Here is a 22,747-nt window from a genome sequence, read left to right as displayed (position 1 = left end):
CCGAGGAATGGAAAACCTGCCTTATGAAAGGAGACTCAAAGAGCTTGGCTTGTTTAGCCTGGCCAAAAGAAGGCTCCGGGGGGATATGCTTGTTCTATATAAATATATCAGGGGTGTTAACGTTAGGGAGGGAGAGGAATTATTTAAGTTTAGTTCTAATGTAGGCACGAGGACGAATGGGTACAAACTGGATATTAGGAACTTTAGACTTGAAATTAGACGAAGGTTTCTAACCATTAGGGGAGTGAAGTTTTGGAACAGCCTTCCGAGGGAAGTAGTGGGGGCAAAAGACTTATCTGGCTTCAAGACTAAGCTTGATAAATATATGGAGGGGATGTTATGATAGGATAGTTTAATTTGGGCAACTGATCTTGGATTATCACCAGATAAGTCTGCTCAATTGTCTGCAGGGAGATGTTGTATGGGATGGGAACTGAGTTACTGCAGAGAATTCCTTCTTGGGTGCTGGCTGGTGGGTCTTGCCCACATGCTCAGGGTTTAGCTGATCGCCATATTTGGGGTCAGGAAGGAATTTTCCTCCAGGGCGGATTGGCAGGGGCCCTGGAGGTTTTTCGCCTTCCTCTGCAGCGTGGGGCATGGGTCGCTTGCTGGTGGATTCTCTGCAGTTTGAGGTCTTCAAACCAGTTTTGAGGATTTCAATAACTCAGTCCTGGATTAGGGGTTGTATAAAAGTGGATGGGTAGGGTTCTGTGGCCTGCCTTGTGCAGGAGGTCAGACTAGATGATCATATTGGTCCCTTCTGACCTATGAGTCTATGAGTCTATAAAGTTCCCTCCCCTGTTTTTGTTCCTTAAGACTAACTGATGTTAAGAAATTACTGCCACTGCTAATCAATAAATGGTCTATCCTAAATTTCTGTTAGCGCACTAACCAAGATGCTAGTTTTCTGTTTTTCATCCAGCACCTTTTTCATTAGAATACTTGAGTGCTGAGTATCTCAGACTTCACCAACTTTTTCCTGTAAGTTATGGGACATATGGTGGGGCAGACCCCCACCTTAGTCAGGAAAGAGTTAAAGAACTTCTCTGGGTGCAGTCAGCCTCAACCTGGTGTACCTATGAGGTTTGTCAGTCCTGGAGATGGACAGGTCCCTAAAAGGAGGGATGCCTACTAAGTACAGGTTGACACTCTGAAGGGTCAGGAATACAACTCAAAGCCGCTCACCCCATGGAAACAGATTACAGTGCTCTACAGCCAAAATGCTTCTGAAATAAATGTAGTCCAACTTTACTAATTCTGAGTCACTGAGAATGAAAATGATGCTTAAAATTGTTGATTGGCTCTAGTTTTCAAGATATGCTATTGGGTCAATATATAGGACCCTTGACTTGGGAATGGCAGAGGATAAGTGAGTTATAAAGGGAAGGGATCTCAATTTAAACCAGAAATGACTAAAATACATCTTTGACTGGATCTATGAATAAATCTATGACTGGGTTTGGACAGTACTTGCTTTTTAGGCAAAACAATGAATGATGCAATCTGAAGCTGGTATTGCGTCATACATGCTATGAATTGCATTGTTATTCCTAGAAGTCATGGATGATGCAATCATAACGAAGCTTACATCACTCTGCTGAACAAATTGCCCTATATCAGCTCTAGAAATCATACAGTGTCGTGCTCTCTTATTTGTCAGTGTTTGATTTTGCAAAGGGACACATTTCTGTTTAGCCAAAGTGAGCAGAGATGCCTCGTACTTGTGTGAACAGTGCAGATAACTTCTGCTATGTTTGTGGTGAAGTGACTTTTGCATCACAAAAGCACAGTATAACCACTCTGGTTAAGAAAGCCTATCACCTTTCTTTTGGCTGCAAAATTGGAGATCAGGACAAGAGGTGGGCCCCACACATATGCTGCAACACTTGTGCAACAAATCTTCTCCAGTGGTTGACCAGGAAAAGGAAATCTATGCCTTTTGCAGTGCCAATGATTTGGAGAGAGCTAACAGATCATGCCAGCAATTGTTACTTCTGCATGGTGCCTCCAGTTGGGAAAGGTGTGTCAAAGAAGAAAAAGTGGACTGTGCATTATCCAAACATTCCATCAGCTATACACCCAGTACCCCACGGAGAAGGACTGCCGGTTCCTGATGCACCAGAATCATTCTCACTTGAGTCAGATGAGGAAGAGGATGAAACTTCTGGTCCTGAACCATCAATGTCACAGGACCCACATTTTCTCCCATCCTCCTCCTCTGAACCACACCTCACAAGACAAGGTGAACTGAATGACCTTGTCAGGGATTTGGAACTGCTCAAGAGTAAGGCAGAGCTGTTGGGCTCCAGACTACAGCAGTGGAATCTCCTGGCAGGCTATCAGGGCAAATGGAGCCCATCAATGCTTGCAGACTATTGCTGGACAGTGACAAGAGATGCTCCATTTAATGAATACAAGAGACAAGCCAAGAAGCGCAGAGTAGACACTGAATAGGACTAAACTATGTACATAATAGTTTTTTGCCTTTTGTTTCATAATACATTTTATTTATATAACCCTTTTGCTGATTTTTAAAGTGTTATGTAAACAGGACAGGTGAAATATTATCATGTAAAGCAACCATAAACACATGAAAAGACCTAGGTTTACATTTTATGATTAAAACTCTACTATCTACACAATATACATAGACAGACATAAAATGTAAAAACTTAAATATCTTAGAAACAGTAGCCAATCAGTTGTTTTAAAAAATACATAATAAATAGTATATTTTATCTCTGAAGCAGACGTCTTCTCAAAAATTGTAAACCAGTGTTACTGACCAGGGAAATGGACTGAAAGCATTATTGGCTACCCAGGCCTTCTCAGAAAGCAGAAGGGCTGGTACTTTTCTTTTTTGGCTTCTAAAAGGCATAGGGCTTTTGATTTTTGTGGGCTGTGGAAGCATACTTACTTTTTGTTTGGAACTAAATTGAGATCCCCTCGGAAGGGGGCCAACACCTTGAACAGCACAGCTAAAAGGCTGTGCCCCAGACTTTGAGATAAGAGCAGCACCCATCGTCTCCCCAAGAGGTGCTAGAGAGTTAGAGCTGATGATAAGCACGAATAAAAATCCTGTGTGTTATACAAGTAAGCTATTTTGTCAAATACATTTCTGGGATGATTTCACTGAGTTCAGGATAATTACACCAGGGATGAATGTGGCCCTCCAAGGTTAATGGTTTAAAAAAGCAAAACAAATATTTGTTATATTTGATTATTTTTGTATTCAGTTGTTGTTATTTGACAAGAGTCTTTTGCACTGGAAAAAGGATTTAATATTCTTTAGACATTATGAAAGAAAGAATCTGTTTGTAGCAAGGGAAAAGCTTTTCCAGAACTCATAAATGTAGCATGAATTGCAGCTAGATCATAAAATCATTGAATAAAAAGTGCTGCTTTGCACCAGCTTTGCAGAATAATCATCTTCACCAGGACAAAAATCTAATTCATTCTTTACTGAAAACCCTCTTTAATACAGGGACACACCTGTTGATTGAATTCATACAGAAGTCAGTTATAGCTAGGAGATGCTCCATTTTTAGATGGACTTAGGTGGCAAGACTCAGGGAAGAAGATGGGAACCAGCTGATCCTCCTCCACCATCAACCCCAAAGTCAAAATAAATAGCTGTTAACGTGCTCAGCTATGGATAGTTAGAGTGTAGATTAGATTGAAGGGAAAGAAGACAGATGATGGTCACAAGGAATAAGAGCAGATTAGTCTGACTGCTGGTAGGCAGAATCAACCATCTGAAAGGAGTGAGAGTTAGGCTATGTCTACATTACAGACCTTATAGCAGCACAGCTGTACTGCTGCAGTGGCACTGCTGGAGAGCATCTCCCACTGACATAGTGCTGTCCACATTGGCGCATTTGTGAGGAAACTTATGTTAGTAGGGGGTGTGGTTTTTAAACACCCAGACCGACAAACATTTTGCCAACAAAAGAGCGAGTGCAGACAAAGCCTTAAAGAACTGTGGACTTTACTATAGCATTGGGTGAAATATTCTTGGCCAAAATTTCTTTTTGATGAAAAATGCTGATTTAGCTGCAGTGAAACATTTTGTGGATGTTTTCTGTTTCTTTAAGGCAAATTGTTTATATAAAAAACAAAAAAAGCAAAATTTGGAAAAGTCCAAATGAAAGGTTTTGACTTTTTTCTGAATGAAACGTTGTTTTTTAATTCAAAATGACTTTTCATTTTGAAATGTCCTTACATTTTGTTAACATTTTAAAATATGTGATTAAAAAAATAATAAAGAACACCTCAGAATCAAAACAAAATGTATTGTTCTAGTGGGCCAACATGAATTTTAATTTTTGGTTTGCCAAAAATCTTGTTTCAAGTCAGCATGAAACAATTTTTTTCACAGAATTTTTTCAAACTTGTCAGCAAACCAAAAAATCAATTATTCACACAGCTCTACTTCAGCACCATCAGTTAATGACTTTGAGACCCACTTACCTATGTGTGTACCTAATTTGTAAAAATGCTAAGCATCCCAATTTCCATTGAAGTCAATGGAACCTTCAGGTAGTCATCACCTGTGCAAATGCATCAGCAGCCTATATCTGTAGGCAGGTGGTGTGGTCCAGCTGATCTGACTCCAGACTGGGTTCTGGTCTTGGCTGTACCTTTATCTCACTGTGTAATTTTAAACAAGACACTTAGGATTAGGTTTTTTCCAAAATTGCCCACTCATTGTCATCCTTTTCTTGAGATACTTAACATTTAAAATGGATCATCATAGAATATCAGAGTTGGAAGGGACTGCAGGAGGTCATCTAGTCCAATCCTCTGCTCAAAACAGGACCAGTCCCTAACTAAATCATTCCAGCCAGGGCTTTGTCAAGCCTGACCTTAAAAACCTCTGAGGAAGGAGATTCCACTACCTACCTAGGTAACCCATTCCACCCTCTGAGTGAAAAAGTTTTTCCTAATATCCATAACTACAAACCATTTTTGAGATTATGGGTTTTATCCTGTCAGCATCTCGGTTTCCCCATGTGTAAAATTAGGATAACAATGTTCATCCATCTTTAAAGAATATTGAGATTCATGGATGCAAAGCACTATATATTGTTTAGTTATTATATAATTATAGTGCATTGTTATACAATCACTGGAGAAATAATTTAACAACTAAGGATGAGATTTTCAAAGACTAAGGATTTGTCATTTCTTTGGGAGAACTGAAAACCTCAGCCTAAATTCAATCTTTTATTTTCTCTAGTATTACATTGTCATTTGTAATACTGGTTCTGGACTCTAAATGTTTCACTTTCAATCTTGGACCACTGTCATAAACAGATAGTTAAGGGTTAATGTCTCTTTTACCTGTAAAGGGTTAAGAAACAGGGAACCAAACACCCAACCAGGGGACCAATCAGGAGACAAGATACTTTCAAATCTCAGTGGAGGGAAGCCTTTGTTTGTGATTTTTGGGTTTTGCTTTGTTCTCGCTGGGTCCTGGAAGGGACTAGACGGGCAACCAGTTTTCTTGCCAATCTCCCTGCTACAGTCTTTTATAGTGAGTAATTTAGTAAGAAAGATGGTTATAGTCTTTTGATTGTTTCTGTATTTGCAAATGTGTAGTTTGCTGGAAGTATTTTAAATTGTATTTTGCTGGGGGGGAGGCTTCTTTCTAGTTTCTATAAGCTGACAGACCCTGTAACTTTTTACCATCTAAATTGCAGAGATAAACTTTTACCTTTTTTTCTTTCTTTTTATTAAAAGCTTTGCTTTAAGACCTGTCTGATTTTTTTCTCCTAGTTAAGGCTCAAAGGAATTGAGTCTGTGTACACCAGGGAATTGGTGGGAAGAAGGGAAAGAGAGCAGGAGGGAGAAGGGAAAAATTAATTTCCTCTTTGTTTTAGATTCACGGAGTTTGAATCTGGATTTCCTCTGGGTGAAGGGAAAAGAGGAGGGGGGAAGGTATCTCTCTGTGTGGTGATTCAAGGAGTTTGAATCACGATGATCTCCTAGTGTACCCAGGGCGGAAAGGAGCTGGGAGGAAGAAAGGAGGGGGAAAGGAAATGGTTTATTCCCCTTTGTTGTGAGACTCAAGGAATTTGGGTCTTGGGGTCCCCAGGGAAGGTTTTGGGGGAGACCAGAGTTTATCAGGCACTCTAAGTCCTGATTGGTGGCAGCACTACAGGATCTAAGCTGGTAATTAAGCTTAGGGGAATTCATGCTAGTACCCATATTTTGGACGCTAAGGTTCAGAATTGGGAATTATATTATGACAACCACACCCTTGTGCTTCAGCCCCACCGAGATCCAAAAGTCAACGATGAAAGAAGTGATCAAACTCGCTGAAACCTTAATAGTCATTCTGAGTTGTGGGCCAAGGTTTGAGGGATTAATATCTTAATCAAGTGGATTTGTCCCTCTCTAATTAAAAGAAGTCTTTCTATTGGTGTGGATATGAAAAATAGTTTCTTTAACTGCCAGGCTCTTTTTCAGAGACAGAAGGACCAACTTCTTCTGAGAAGAAGAGATCTATGTGGCTTGAAAGCTTGTCTTTCTCCCCAACAGAAGTTGGTCCAATAAAAGATGTTACCTTATCTCTCTAATATCCTGGGACTACATTACATAGAGACCCTTTTTTACTATATTAGCACAGCCAATGATTACTACAAGGTATGAAGTACTAGTACCTTATTGATAAATTAGAGAAGGAAATACTAGCCCCTGGAACAAAGGGGCAAGATCTGGCCCTAAAGTTTTTAGAGACTGCCTCTATCTTTGAGATAGCATAGTAATGTCTATAAACTTTTCTACTGTTTGTTAGTGTATGGATTCAATGCTATGAGACAAAGAAGCTTGTAATCGAAAATACAGAGTGCATTCTCTGGTTACACTGTCTGCAGGATAAGAACGGTTCATGCCTTTCGTACAGAATCCAATGATAAAGCTACTGTTTCTTAAAATATGTTTACTTGTCTTCTTCTCTTTTTTAGTTCCCTGACTTTCATTACATATTTTATATTTAGAGTTCAAAGTAATTAACCCTTTATGCATTCCAGAAAGTTAAGCACATTGAACTTGGCACTGAGAACCATATAGCATGGTTTGTCTTTGACAGAAGGGATTAATTTATTCTTGCCTTAAAAGAAATTGACAGTGAACCTTTTAATCCCAGCTCATTTCAATATCTTCCACAATTACAGCTGAAATTGACGGTGAGCAGAATTTCATTCAGCTGCAACAGAATTATTTGGAAGTTTTATTCATACGATCTGCTCTAATTTCTGTCATGTTAACAATCTAGCCCGTCTCACTGCAGCACTATACATTGTTGGAATTCATAAGGCCATTTGATGAAGAAGCTGCATAGTCTCTTTGCACTCAAAAGGTACTGGAAATCTGAGTAGAAAAAGTGCTTGCTGTGGTCATCCTTAAAAGTCAGTTTTGCCTTATACAAATAGATTTAGTTGTACCGTTTTTTGCAGTGATACGTAATCTTCCCTAGATTTATTATAGAAAATACGTAGAACACTGAAAATACACAAGTAGAGCTACTTGATTATCTAAGGCAATTGGAAAGATTGTAAGCGATTACCAATTGTACCTTTTATTATTATTGCCATTGAGTCCTAGAGTGAATATATATGCAAGTTGATAGACTTTAACTCTTGTTCATTCCAACTTGCTGAGGAAGAATAACTTTTTGAATGAAAGACAAATATTACAACATTTGTATGGACAAGACTATTTAATATTCTTACCTCAGAGGCTACCATTTTGTCCATTCTCGGAACCTGAGTTCTACATGGGGAAATAATCACTGTTTTTTCCCCCCTCTTTTTAATGTCCAGTGAGAGTTGGGTGTCTAAATCTCTAAGGTCCCTTTGAAATCCTCTGTATAAACAGACTCACTCCAACAATGTTCAGTATGAGAGACTTGGGGCTAGTCTACACTAGACCAGTTATAGTAGCGCATCTGGTGAAGATGCTGTGTGCCAATGAGAGAGAGCTCTCCTGTTGGTATAATAAAACCACCTCCACAAGAGACTGTAGCTATGTTGGCGGGAGAAGCTCTCCCACTGATATAGCGCTGTCCAGACAGTGGTTCTTTCACACCTGATCGACATACGTTATACCAACATAACCTGTAGTGTGGACAAGCCCTTATACTATGTGCTCATTTATTTTTCTGCTTTACAACATATCCTTCAAAGTTTCAAAACAAACTTTGAGCTGTATTGTACACTCAATGTACTCTAGGAATTTTTTCTGGAAAGTTCTATGGCCTGTGTTATATAGGAGGTCAGTCTCTAGATCAGTGGTGGGAAACCTGCAGTCCACAGGCTGCATGCGGCCTGTCAGGTTAATCCACTGGCAGGCTGCCAGACAGTTTGTTTACATTTGCATGGCCACTTGCAGCTAGCTCCCAGTGGCTGTGGTTCTCTGTTCCCAGCAAATGAGAGCTGCAGGAAGCAGTGTGGGCCACAGGGACATGCTGGCCAGCACTTCCTTCAGCTCCCCAGTGGCTGGAAATGGCAAACTGCAGCCACTGGGAGCTGCAGATGGCCGTGCAAATATAAACAAACTGTTTGGCAACCCAGCAGTGGATTACCCTGATGGGCCACAGGTTGTCCACCACTACTCTAGATCATCACTTTGGTCCCTTCTATCCTGGAAATCTATGGCTCTGTACCTCCAATTTGTTAGATAAGCTTTTGCGTTCATGGATTATTAGCTGGCCCAGACTTTGGGTTTTTTAACCATTAAGTAACTTCCACTTTGTTTCTTTTCCTAGATGAATGTACCATAGTGATGTAACAAAAAAGTAATGTTTAAGTAGCATTGTTAAAAGGAAATAAAATGGTAGAATTATGAGGGAAAGCAAACAACATTATTGTAATTTATTGCTTGATAGAAAATTGGCATATGCTGTATACTAAAGGTAAAATCAATGGGAGTTGTACAACTTAAAACATGCAATAAACTGAAAGTGTTCGTGGCTAATATGGAACTGATATAATGGCACGAGAAGATTTTCTTAAACAAAGGGAATATCCTATTATATAAAATAACAGCAATGTTAGCCAGGAAAACTTTGACACAATATTGGTTTTAAGAATGTGCAGCTTCCTCGATTGTCTTTTCAAGGTTACATACTCATAAGAAACAATTATCATATCATTACTTCTGTACTATAAAACTAATTTCCTATTTCAACATTGATGTGAACATACTTAGCTGATTGAAAGGGATAGAGGAAATCCATGCATAATTTTCTTTAATGGGTTGAGTCTAGGGAGTCTACCTTTCATAAAAAATAATAATGTCTGAAATGAAGGCACATAGAAGACTCCAAGCTTTCTTAATGCTGATAAGTTGTGACTTAAGCCATTAAGATATTATAATTATTGGGGCTGCTCAGTACATCAAGCCCCTAGGGTGGCAGTAGTGTGCCAGGTATATTTCAACTCAAAGGAAAGCATTGTAGGTGCTTCAGCAGCTAGTTCTGGCGAGTCCCAATAACACTCAGACACATGGCAAAGGGAAAGGTTATTTTACAAGGGCTACCTGGGAAGAGAAAGTACCTAGGGTATAAGCAGCAAAGAGTCCTGTGGCACCTTATAGACAGGTGTATTGGAGCATGAGCTTTCGTGGGTGAATACCCACTTCATCGTTGCATCCGACGAAGTGGGTATGCACCCACGAAAGCTCATGCTCAAGCTCATGCTGTTAGTCTATAAGGTGCCACAGGACTCTTTGCTGCTTTTACAGATCCAGACTAACACGGCTACCCCTCTGATACTTGATACCTCGGGTATTTTCAACCTGAGGCTTAAACAGTCACAGTTCAAAGTGAGCAATAGCAGTAAATGTGTTGGTCCCTGGGGCTGTCCAGGCAAGAATCAGGATTCTTCAGACCTGGTGTCTGCCTTCTCTAGTCCAGTTTCTATTCCAAGCAAACAGGAGCTTTGAGGTTTCTAGAACAGAATCAGTTACTGTCTCGCTTGGGGGAGGGACATTCTGCACTGGCTCCCTGCCCAGCTACTGCTCTCCCACAAGCCCTGAGCAGATCTGCATTAGGCTGTAATATCTGGCAGTCACAGCCTGCTCCACACTCATCTCTGCACATGGTTCTTGGGGATGTTTTTCTGCCTCCAGTTTCCCTACAGCTCCTTGCTGTCCATGCAGCCTCTGCATCTAGCTTCCCTGCAGCTCCTGGCAAGCCAGGCAGCTGCTCCTTCAAACAGAGTCCAGCCCTTCCTAGTAGAGGACCTTTCTCCTTACCTGGCTGGGAGGTGCATCATGTAGGGGACTGCTGGGAGTTGCAGTCCCCGCCTAGCAGATCTATCACAGTATGTTAGGGATATCAGCCATATGCTTTTAAATATGGAATATTTTCACATATTTGAAGTAACATAATTGCCATGTTGTTCCCAGGATATTGTAGAGGCAAGATGGGTGAGGTAATATCTTTTATTGGACTAACTTCTGTTGGTGAAAGAAACAAGGTTTTGAATTTATGCACAGCTCTTCTTCAGGTCTGGAAAAGGTATTCAGAGTGTCACAACTAAATATGATATAACAGATTGTTTAGTATAAATAGCTGACCAGTGGCTTAGCCAGGTAGAGGGAACAGGGAGAGCGAAAAAAAAGGTGCCACCCGCTGTGACGCTTTTACTCACCTGGCAGCGCTTTTACTGACGGGGCGGCACTCCAGGTCTTCGGCGGTACCTCAGCGGTGGGACCTTCACTAGCTCCACAATTCTTCAGAGGCATTTTGACAGCAGGCCCTTCAGTGCTGTCGAAGATACCTGGAGCTTGGGAAGGGCCCACCACCGAAGTTCCGCCAAAGGCCCAGAGCACTGCCAAGTGAGTACAAATTAAAAAGGCAACAAGAAATTGACAAGGCACCACTTGTGCTTGGTGGGGGAGTGGCCACTGCCCTACTCCCCCTCTAGCTACGCCACTGGTTGACACATATTCTAAGAGACCATTTAAGATAAAATGGCCCATTAACATCACTCAAGACATAAGACAAACAAGGACGGCGTTATTACTGGGTTACAGATTATTGTAATAAGCCATACATTCTCCTCTGGCCTTCAGACAAACCAGTTTCACCCAGCTGATAATCAGAAATGAGCTACCCACAAACCAGGACACGTCAACTCAAAACAGCACCAGACAACGTCACAACAAAAGATGCAAAACCTATAGACATATCTTCCACCCCAAAACACCTTTCAGACTCCGTGGGTCCTACACTTTCTGGTTATATCAAGTGGTGTACCTCATCCAGTGCACTAAATGCCCCAATTACAACTATGGGGTGAAACCAATTCCTATGCTCTTGAATGAACTCACATAAAAAACGATAAAAAGACAAAAACACTATTACTTGTGGGTGAATACTTTTCACAAAATGATCACTCCATAGCTGACCTCTCGGGCCTCATCCTCAAAGGGATCCTGCACAACACCTTTAAAAGATGAGCCTGGGAAACTAAATTCATAACTTTGCTACACACTACAAACCATGGTCTAAATAAAGACATTGGATTTATGGCTTATTACAACAATCTGTAGCCCTATAACTGCATTTTTGAATTATGACTGTTGAAGTGTTAATGGGCCACTTCACCCTGAATGGGCCTTTAGAGTATGTTAATGACTTATGCTAAACAATCTGTTCCACCTTGTATTTAGCTGTAACACTCTGGGGGTATGTCTACACTGTGATTAGATACCCACGGCTTGTCCATGCCCGCTGTCTTAGGCTCACAGGGTTGGGGCTAAAAGACTGTTAAGTTGCAGTGTAAATGTTTAGGCTCATGCTCCCACCAACGCTCCAGGACCCTTCCCCCTCCCCCACTTGCAGGGTGTTAGAGTCTGGTCTCCAGCCTGCGTCTTGCAAGCTCGAATCAGCTGGCATGAGCCAGCAATGGGTTTTTAATTGCAGTGTAGACATACCCTGAATATCTTTCCCAGACCTGAAGATGAGTTCTGTGGAGCTTGAAAGCTTGTCTTTTTCACAAACAGAAGTTGATCCAGTAAAAGATCTGATCTCACGCACATTGTCTTTTATTTATTTGAGGTATTCCAGTATTTATGCATGCATGAGGAATCCAGGCAAAACCTGATTTATTTGATTATTTATTGCATGTTCTCTAATCCTCTTCTGCAATATTTTCCAAAACATTCACTTATTTGGAAAACCATCTGTTTTATTTTTCTGAGAAACAGTAGTGTGACAAATAAGTTAACATCCCTTAAGCAACCTGCATATATGAAGCAATTGATGTTGCTGACATGTCTTGCAACGGCTTTATTTGGAGAGAGGGAAGGGAAGCAAGAGGAGGCTTCCCAATGCAGCTTCCCTCCCAATCCCTCTACCTGTTTTTTTTCCACTTGTTAGAAGTGAGGACTGTGGGCTTAGTCAATTATATTTTCCAGTTCTGCCATTGGTTGCTATTTTTAAAGTGGGGCTGTTGAGAAACAGCCCTTTGTGATTGCAATTCTTGGAAAGATCTCGCTCTTTCATGGTGACTCCAGAAGAGATGTGGCTAATCCAGAAAGGGGCATGGTTAGCAAAACTCGAAACTGCAGTAGAGAAAGCAGATGTGAATTGGCTGGAGTAAACTAGAGCACCAATGGGGCTGTGCTGATGTAACCCGAAGTGCAAAGCTGCTGTGCAGCTGCTCCAACTGACTAGCAGTAGGTCCCTATATGTGCCCTGCCCCTCTGCTCGTATCCCAGGTGAGATGGGGATGTTATAGAGTCATTCTCATGCATGGGTGTGCACTCTTTCTCTCTCTTTCTTGCTCTTGCTCTCTAGCCCAAAAGACACTTTTCCTCTCCCCACAGCTGTCTTATTGGAACTTGTCTAAGGGCCTGATCTGGTAGGCAGCTTCTGAGCATACTTTCCATATCAGACCCCATACACAGCATTCAGAATTAAATCCAAGTAAAACAGGGAGTCTATGACAGTGCTTGGAACTGAATCCAGGTCAGCTGTGGTCTAGCCTTGCACCTTAACCCCTTGACCATCATCCTCTTTATAGGGGCTGGTCTGTTGGAGGGGAAGTTAGAAGCCAGACTCTCTCCCTCCCGTTCCCTGCCTGACGCCCTGAAGAAGAACGGGAGTAACAGCTCAGATACAGCTGTTCTCCCTTGTGCACGGTTTCTGGGAATGCAGGTAGATCATTCAGAGGTGTAAGGGGAGTTCTTGTGTCCCCTTACTCATATTTGTGGCCTCATGATTGCACTTGAAACTATTACACCCACAATATCCCTTTAGTGTTTCAAACAGCTGTATTTTATACTCATTTTCTAGTCATTTAGTCTTCTTGTATTCTGCCATTAAGGAGAGAGAAGTAAGGGGAAACAGAGATGTGAGACATAAGAGATAAAAGGTATCTCTCCAATTAAATTTGATTTATGTCTTCCTGAACATTGATTTCATTAACATTTTGAGTTTAAGAAACTAATTGCTAATATACAAACTCTGCCTGTTTGAAGCATTCAGTAGAAAAATACTGGACTTCACTCTTCATGTAAATTAAGTGTAATCTATGCATCTTCTGAACGATTTCACTCCAAACAGCTGGCGCTATTTAGGCTGACACATGAAACATTTCAGACAATTTCTCAATTGTTGTAATTAAAAACAGGAAACAGCAAGGTAAATAAAGTAATCATGGGATCAATAAAACATTATTATTTTAATGGAGATCTCAAAAGCCCGGGCCATAAGTGCCAGGTTTCAAAGTGCAGGAAATCTTAGCAAACATACATTGGTCTCTGATGGGGCACTTGAGCAAAGAGCTGAACAAGAATGAAATGTGTCTCTGAGATTTAGCTATATCTGTATGAAAATAACTAAATAGATCACTGGAGTATTTCCAGCAACTGAGATGCTGCAGTGAAGGGGAAAAAGGACACAATCGAGACCTAGCGAGACACACATAATAACAAAGACATTTAATCAAGTGTATATACCTTTATCATCTGCATAGATGAGCACTGTCAACTGGAAATGTCAATAGAAAATTTAGACATATAAAAGTACTATATTTCAGGCAAACTAGAGACAGTCTTACAAAGGAAATTGGAAAGGTAGCTACTAATGCACCCTCCTTAGTCCTTATTGCCCCTTCCTTTAGGAAAACATGCAGGTGCCAGAAATCCCAGGAAACTGAATGAGATTGCCCTTGCATTACAATAAATGATACCCACAGGGCAAGTGGGTGAGTGCAGTGGAATCAGAGGATGTGATTTATGTCACAGTACTTGTCGCAAAAGTGCCCATCTGCTGAGAGACTGTTTCTTCCACTGCTTTTTGGTTTCCCTTCCCTCTTCAACCCCTCCAGCTAAGGCTCCCTGAGGAGTGGTTTCTCATTGTCCATGATCCTCCCCTCATCAACATCTATGCCATCCTCCCCTTCAGTGTAGATTGCTAATTAAAAGAGCTTTATCTCCCACTTCTCAGCAGTACACCTGTCAGCAGTACTCCAGTAGTCATGTTGGGTTATGGGATCCTATCCCGCTCCTAAATCCACCCTAAAGCACCCTCTCCTGACTCACAAAGCCCTAAGCACACAGAAGTTCTGCACAGAGCCTTCAGCAGGCTTGCATGGGGAGGAGCAGGAGGAGGGGGGGCATACAATGGGACAGCGTCCACTCTGAGAGTCTCCCTTCCCCCCTATAATTTCCACTGGCTTCCACTCTGCTCCATCAGCATATGTGAAGCAGAGTACCTGACTCTTACTTTTTAATTTAAGATATGTTGTGCAGTATGGTCCAACTCTTCCTATCCTGAGCATAGCCTGAACATTGGGCTCTACATTGGGCATCTATGTGGGGAGGAATCGTCCCTCAATCTGCCCCTACTCAGCTGCAGAGTGTCTTTGGAGTTGTCCTGCAGCCCCTAATACTGCCCTGAGCCTGAGCTAACAACCACAACCGTAATGCACTCTGGGTGATGTGACGTGGAAGGATCCATGCGGTGGCAGATTCTCTAGTTTCATCCTTTATACTCTAGCTCACAGAGAGCTACCACAGAACTAAAGTCTGTGTCATGCAGTGGACATGGACCCACCCACACAGCCATCCAAATCCTGCCTTTGGACAGGAGAACCCCACTGGTTCCACTCCCACAGGGCCCTCCACATCAGAGGGAAAGGATGGGATTTGCCCCTAAATGCCTATATACCATGTATATTCTACAATGCAGAGGTATTCTGTAAACATCTATTAATCTTTCATTGGGATCAGTCCCATTACTCCTGCTAGATGTGTCCTTCAGATGCTGCTATTCAAAAATTATTGACTATTAGTTTTAAGATCATTATTATAAATTATATATTTGGAGCTCTTTATGGAGTATGCAAAGGCTGGTGACTTGCTTCTGATTGCCAAATGCATAAACCTCACAAAGGTCAATAATTAGTTTCACTGCATTTTGCAGAAGCACTTTCACATGGCAAAGAGATTTATAACTGCAGAGCACTTGTTGTAGTGATACAGATGAAACTTAGATGAACTGATGGCAGGCATATACTTCTGTAACAAAGTCATTTTGATAAATATATTCTGCACTATATGATACAATTGTAGAATCATAGAATATCAGCTTGAATACGTTTCATAGAGGTTAGTGTTTCCTTTTAATCCACCTTTAAAAACAATCAAGCGAGGACAAACTCTTATAGAATTTATTATATTAAGTTTACTTGGAATCTATCAAGGCCATTATGCTTTGTGATAGGCCTTTAAAGAACTAAGAGATATACTACTATAATATTCATTGATGGGTATTGGGACTTAACTCCTAATTTCTGAGTTAGATTTTTGAACAATTCAGGCATCGAGGGTGATGGTGAAATTAGCTGCAGCTGGGAGGGAATTAAAAAAGGAAGATCAAAGACAGCTCCACTTGGTAGTGGCAGTGTGGGAAGAGCAATTCAGAAGGAGGAACAGGCCCAAATCAGGGAAGTATAAAGGATGGAGATATTGTGTGAACAAGGGAAAAGCAGCTGTAGTGGGACTGAAACTGAAAGGGGGGACCCAGAACAGACCAGAGCAAGGAACAAGAAGGGAGTAATTGATCATGTAGGGTGGAAGAAAGAGTTAATGGCAATAGGGAGCTTGGAAGGGACAGGCAGGTGGGAACTGGAGAGTCAGGTATGCAGAAGGACTGAATGGAAACTGCACCAGACAGTGAAGACATGCAGTGCAGCTGCTAACTGGTGAGTAGCTCCAGCAGTGTCTCTGTGTGGCTGGAAGAAACTGACAGCTGGTGGGCTTAGGAGACACTCCTAGGACAGCAGAAAAGTGAGGGAGAGTTGGTAGAAAGGTGATACTCTCCTGCCTGCTTTGTAAAATCAAAAAGCAAGCTTCATACACCCTATTACTGTGTATCTGAGTGGTTCAGGCTCTCCATTGATGTGGCAGATCAGGATTTAATAAACCTATTAAAATTTTGTACAGGGCATAGCAATCGCTCAGTCACCCTCTGAGTCACTACTGCCCAAATTGCAGAACACTATGTTGCCATCCTGGACTGCCATCTTTCATATGAGACATATCACGAAGTCTAGTTCCTGATCTATGTTGTTTAATAAGAGGAAGGATATTGATTCCAGTCCCCTGGCTGTATTCTAAATCAGAATATTCCATTCTACCTAGCTAAATTCCTAAGTGAAGTGTTCTGTTGACATATTAGTTATCATTACAATATCTCATACAGTACACTGACACACATTTAGTCTAGAAAGACAGGGTGAGTGAGGTAATATCTTTTATTGGACCAACTTCTGTTGGTGAGAGAGAGAAGCTTTCAAGCTTACACAGAGCTCTTATTGAGGTCTGGGTATAAACACTGCATACACATTTATTCTGGTATAAACAAGGTATAAACACATCAAAAATATCCTAATAGTCAATGAATTTGTGTGGAAAAAATGATACTAATTTCTAACAGTATTTGGGATCCAATTCTGTCCTCAATTCCATACTGACAGCTCCCACTGAAGCTGCACCCTATAACTAAAGGTGGAATGGACCACTCACATCTATCAGAAATGTGCTCTAATGTCACAACCAATTTGGAAACCATGAAAATTTGGCTATTTTTCTTCCTGAGAGAATTTTGCTCTCAATGCATCATCTGTGTCAGAAAATTCAGATTCCTGTGCTTTCTAAACCTACATTTATCGTACTCTGTAGACCTGCAATGAAATGAATAGGTAGTTCATGAGAATATATGTATGCTTCTGACAACATATTTATCACTATACTTATTGTTAGTTGGCATCTTTTCCCTTCTTCAGAATCACATATTTATCAAAATTTAGATATACTTATTGTTTAGTCTGACATTTTAAAAAATAGTTACAGATGCAGAAACAATATTCCAGGAATAGACACAGCTGAGTTGTCATGATTGGAGACAATGTTGTTTTTACAGTTGGTATGGGAAAAATGATTAAAATATATGCAGATAGACTCATAGACTCATAGACTCTAGGACTGGAAGGGACCTCGAGAGGTCATTGAGTCCAGTCCCCTGCCCTCATGGCAGGACCAAATACTGTCTAGACCATCTCTAATAGATATTTATCTAACCTACTCTTAAATATCTCCAGAGATGGAGATTCCACAACTTCCCTAGGCAATCTATTCCAGTGTTTAACTACCCTGACAGTTAGGAACTTTTTCCTAATGTCCAACCTGAATCTCCCTTGCTGCAGTTTAAGTCCATTACTTCTTGTTCTATCATTGGAGGCTAAGGTGAACAAGTTTTCTCCCTCCTCCTGATGACACCCTTTTAGATCCCTGAAAACTGCTATCATGTCCCCTCTCAGTCTTCTCTTTTCCAAACTAAACAAACCCAATTCCTTCAGCCATCCTTCATAGGTCATGTTCTCAAGACCTTTAATCATTCTTGTTGCTCTTCTCTGGACTCTCTCCAATTTCTCCACATCTTTCTTGAAATGCAGTGCCCAGAACTGGACACAATACTCCAGTTGAGGCCTAACCAGCGCAGAGTAAAGCGGAAGAATGACTTCTCGTGTCTTGTTTACAACACACCTGTTAATGCATCCTAGAATCACGTTTGCTTTTTTTGCAACAGTATCACACTGTTGACTCATATTAAGCTTGTGGTCTACTATGACCCCTAGATCTCTTTCTGCCATACTCCTTCCTAGACAGACTCTTCCCATTCTGTATGTGTGAAACTGATTGTTCCTTCCTAAGTGGAGCACTTTGCATTTATCTTTATTGAACTTTATCCTGTTTACCTCAGACCATTTCTCCAATTTGTCCAGATCATTTTGAATTTTGACCCTGTCCTCCAAAGCAGTTGCAATCCCTCCCAGTTTGGTATCGTCCGCAAACTTAATAAGCGTACTTTCTATGCCAACATCTAAATCGTTGATGAAGATATTGAACAGAGCCGGTCCCAAAACAGACCCCTACAGAACCCCACTTGTTATACCTTTCCAGCAGGATTGGGAGCCATTAATAACTACTCTCTGAGTACGGTTATCCAGCCAGTTATGCACCCACCTTATAGTAGCCCCATCTAAATTGTACTTTCCTAGCTTATATATAAGAATATCATGCGAGACCGTATCAAATGCCTTACTAAAGTCTAGGTATATCACATCCACCACTTCTCCCTTATCCACAAGGGTCGTTATCCTATCAAAGAATGTTATCAGATTAATTTGACACGATTTGTTCTTTACAAATCCATGCTGGCTATTCCCTATCACCTTACCACCTTCCAAGTGTTTGCAGATGATTTCTTTAATTACCTGCTCCATTATCTTCCCTGGCACAGAAGTTAAACTAACTGGTCTGTAGTTTCCTGGGTTGTTTTTATTTCCCTTTTTATAGATGGGCACTATATTTGCCCCGTTCCAGTCTTCTGGAATCTCCCCCGTCTCCCATGATTTCCCAAAGATAATAGCTAGAGGCTCAGATACCTCCTCTATTAACTCCTTGAGTATTCTAGGATGCATTTCATCAGGCCCTGGTGACTTGCAGGCATCTAACTTTTCTAAGTGATTTTTTACTTGCTCTTTTTTTATTTTATCTTCTAATCCTACCCTCTTCCCGTAATGGGACCATATGAATTGCTATAATCCTACCAGAATAGACCAATGATCTTTCTAGCCTGATAGCTTGTTTCTGACAATGGCCAATGGAGGTTGCTTAAAAGGAGCATGTAAAATCCACCATAAAGCACTTCATTGAACAGTATTGTGTCATGGAGAAAAAATTTCTTCCAAACCCAACTGCTGACCAGCTTGAAGCCCTAAAGCGATAGGAAAAAATGAGTGACTAAAGAAGATCAAAGGAAAATATTTCTAAATTACCATAATTTACTGGCTGCTGTGTATGGGAACTATAGCTCTGCTTTGGAAGGAATCAGAACTCATAGACTCAGCTTTTAAGGTCAGAAGGGGCCATCATGTATAGTCTCCTGTATATTGAAGGCCACAGACCCTCATCCACCCACGCACTCCTGTAATAGACCCCTAACCTCTGGCTGAGTTACTGAAGTGTTCAAATCATGAGGACATTAAAGACTTCAAGTTACACATAATCCATCATTTACAGTGATTTAAACCTGCAAGTGACCTGTGCCTGCTGCTGCACAGGAAAGTGAACCTCCCTACCCAGGATCTCTGACAATCTGACCTGGGGGGAAATTCTTTCCCAACCCCAAATATGGTGATTAGTTAGACCCTGAACATGTGGGCAAGACCTACTAGGTGGAAACCTGGGAAAGAATTCTCTGTAGTAATTCAGAGAACTCCTCATTAGTTTCCTGTCTCCAGCAGTTGGGGATTTTTGCTACTGGCTGTCACTGATGGGCCACATGCCATCGTAGGCAGTCCCATCATACCAAACCCTCCATAAACTTGTCAAGCTCAGTCTTGAAGCCAGTTAGGTTTTTTGCCCCCATGGCTCTCCTTGAAGTCTGTTTCAGAACTTCACTCCTCTGATGGTTAGAAACCTTCATCTAGTTTCAAGCCTAAACTTGTTGATAGATGGTCTATATCCATTTGTTCTTGTGTCCACCTTGGTGTTTAACTTAAATAATTCCTCTCTCTCCATGGTGTTTATCCCTCTGATGTATTTATAGAGAGCAATCATATCTCCCCATAACCTTCTTTTGGTTAGGCTAAACAAGACAAGCTCTCATAAAGTAGGTTTTCCATTCCTCTGATCATCCTCATAGCCCTTCTTTGCAACATGTTCCAAAGACTTGATTCTGCTAATAGTGAATGGCTGTTATCACAAGTTATGGGGTGCAGCAGAATCTCTCCCCTCAACCAACATGGATTTATATAAACCCTGTGAGCTCCTTGGAGACCAAGGATTGCTTACATTATTTTTGGCAGTGTAGTTGGAGAGCAAGTAGTTCCCTCTAAGGACCTGATCCAAACCCTGTTGAAGTCAATGGAAAAACTCCCTTTGGTTTCAGTGGACTTGATTTTATGAGCCCAATTGAAAAATGGAAGTATTGTCCTTTCCCCACACTCCAAGTTAAAAAAAGTCCTTCTAAGGATTCATGAGGATAAGCCTTATAAAATGTCCATTCGCTGATTAAATCTAGTAATTGGAGTGGAGCTTAATCTGGAGGAGTTTACCACCTCCTCTCCAGCTGCTGCTAAAACCAGCCCTGCCAAAGATCACTTTCAGCTTGGATTATAGATGTACTGCTGAAAAACAAGGAATGCATCAGAAAGCACCAAATGACAGACATTTTCTAAGTCTGTCCTTTTCATTTCTATGCTGAGGACTAGTAGGAAAATGTTTTTATTTTTCCTTCACAGTCAGTCTTCACAACCACAGGACAAAAGGTTGTGAGGATAAAATATACAAATAAGTAGACAAATGCAATGTATTACTCTTCAGAAGGAATAAGCACTTGCACAAATACAAAATGGGAAATGACTGCCTAGCAAGGAGTACTACAGAAAAGGATCTGGGGGTTATAGTGAATCACAAACTAAATATGAGTCAACAGTGTAATATTGTTGCAAAAGTGGCAAATATTAGTATTAGTAGGAGCGTTGTAAGCAAAGACATGAAAAGTAATTATTGCACTCTACTCAGCACTGATAAGACCTCAACTGGAGTACTGTGTCTAGTTCTGGACACAACACTTTGGGAGAGATGTGGACAAACTGGAGAAAGTTCAGGAGAGACCCCCAAAATTGAATAAAGGTCTAGAAAACATGTCATATTAGGAAAGAGTTAAAAAACTGGTTTGTCTAGTCTGGAGAAGCAAAGACAGATTAGGAGGCATGATAACAGTCTTCAAGTCCATAAAAGTTCATTATAAAGATGAGATTGAGAAATTATTCTTCTTCTCCACTGAGGACAGGACAGGTAATGGGCTTAAATTGCAGGAAGGGATATTTAGGTTAGATGTTAGGAAAAACTTCCTAACTGTAAGGGTAGTTAAGCACTGCAACTAATTATTGAAGGAGGTTGTGGAATCTCCATTGTGGGAAGTTTTTAAGAACATATTAGACAAACATCTGTCAGTGATGGTCTAGATCAGGGTTGTCAGCTCCTGCTGTCAGATGAATCTTATTTAAATATGTAGAATCTGTTTTGGCCCAAACAAGGTTATGCTTATGCTTATGTGACCTTCCAATGTAAAAAAGTTGGGCATTACTGGTCCAGGTAATAGTTTGTCTGTTTTTAGTGCAGGGGACTGGACTAGATGACCTACTGAGGTCCCTTCCAGTCGTACATTTCTATGATTCTGTAAATGAAGGGTTTATAGTTACGTTTAGGTTTTCTACTCCAGAGGCATCCTATGTATCGATCTATGCAGCTAGTAGAGACATGGCACAATGAGATGAGCTGGCTAACCCTGTCTTCATTACAAAAAAAGTTGTGTTCTTAACTTGAGATAACCAGGCTCTGAAAATAGTCCTTAACTTGACCTGCTAACTTGTGGGAAAACTACAAACGGCCTTTTCTTCACTAGGATTTTAACTCAACTTAGCTTACTTGTATTAAAATAGACCCACCTCCTTTTATTTTATTTTTTTGTAGTGAAGTCAGGATCTCATCTACTTAAGTTACTTGAGCCTATATCCTGCAAATAGTTATGCACAGACTTTACTTTATGCCTATGTGTAAAGTTAAGCATGTGTGGAAGTGTTCAGATGATCAGGGCTGTGTACAGCTATTTCAAATAATGCTATAAAGTTGATTGAAGTAGGTGTTCCCTTTAAGTTACGTGGAACATAATATGTCTTGGTTTGTGTGAATAGTGGGTCAAAATCTGCTCTGATTCACACTTTGTGCAGCTTCCACTGACACCACTGAGACTCATAAATTTCAAATAAGCACAGACATTAGACTAGTGACTAGAGCTGTGTGAAAATTTCACAATAAACATTGGGGGGAAAATCAACATTCTTGTCTGTTTTATTTAAAAACTATAAAATTTCATTAAAAAAACAGTGACATTTTAGATTTTCCAATTGGCTCTAACTGGAAATAAGCTAATTTCATTCAAATCCACAACTTCTGATATTTTGAAATTAAAAATTGCATTTGCTCTACAAACAATTTCTATTGAAACCATTCAAATGTGAGTTTCCCATATTTGTCATGGGAATGGGGCTGTTTTGTGGAAATTCTAAAAAAAAACAAAAAACCCTCCACCACTCCTCTCCTGCCAGATCTTTCTGGCTCACAAAAAAGCTTGGATGTAAATGACAAAACAATT

The sequence above is a fragment of the Gopherus evgoodei genome, chromosome 1 (genome assembly GCF_007399415.2).
Source record: "Gopherus evgoodei ecotype Sinaloan lineage chromosome 1, rGopEvg1_v1.p, whole genome shotgun sequence".
NCBI classification, from domain to species: domain Eukaryota; kingdom Metazoa; phylum Chordata; order Testudines; family Testudinidae; genus Gopherus; species Gopherus evgoodei.
This window is presented reverse-complemented; position numbering follows the sequence as displayed.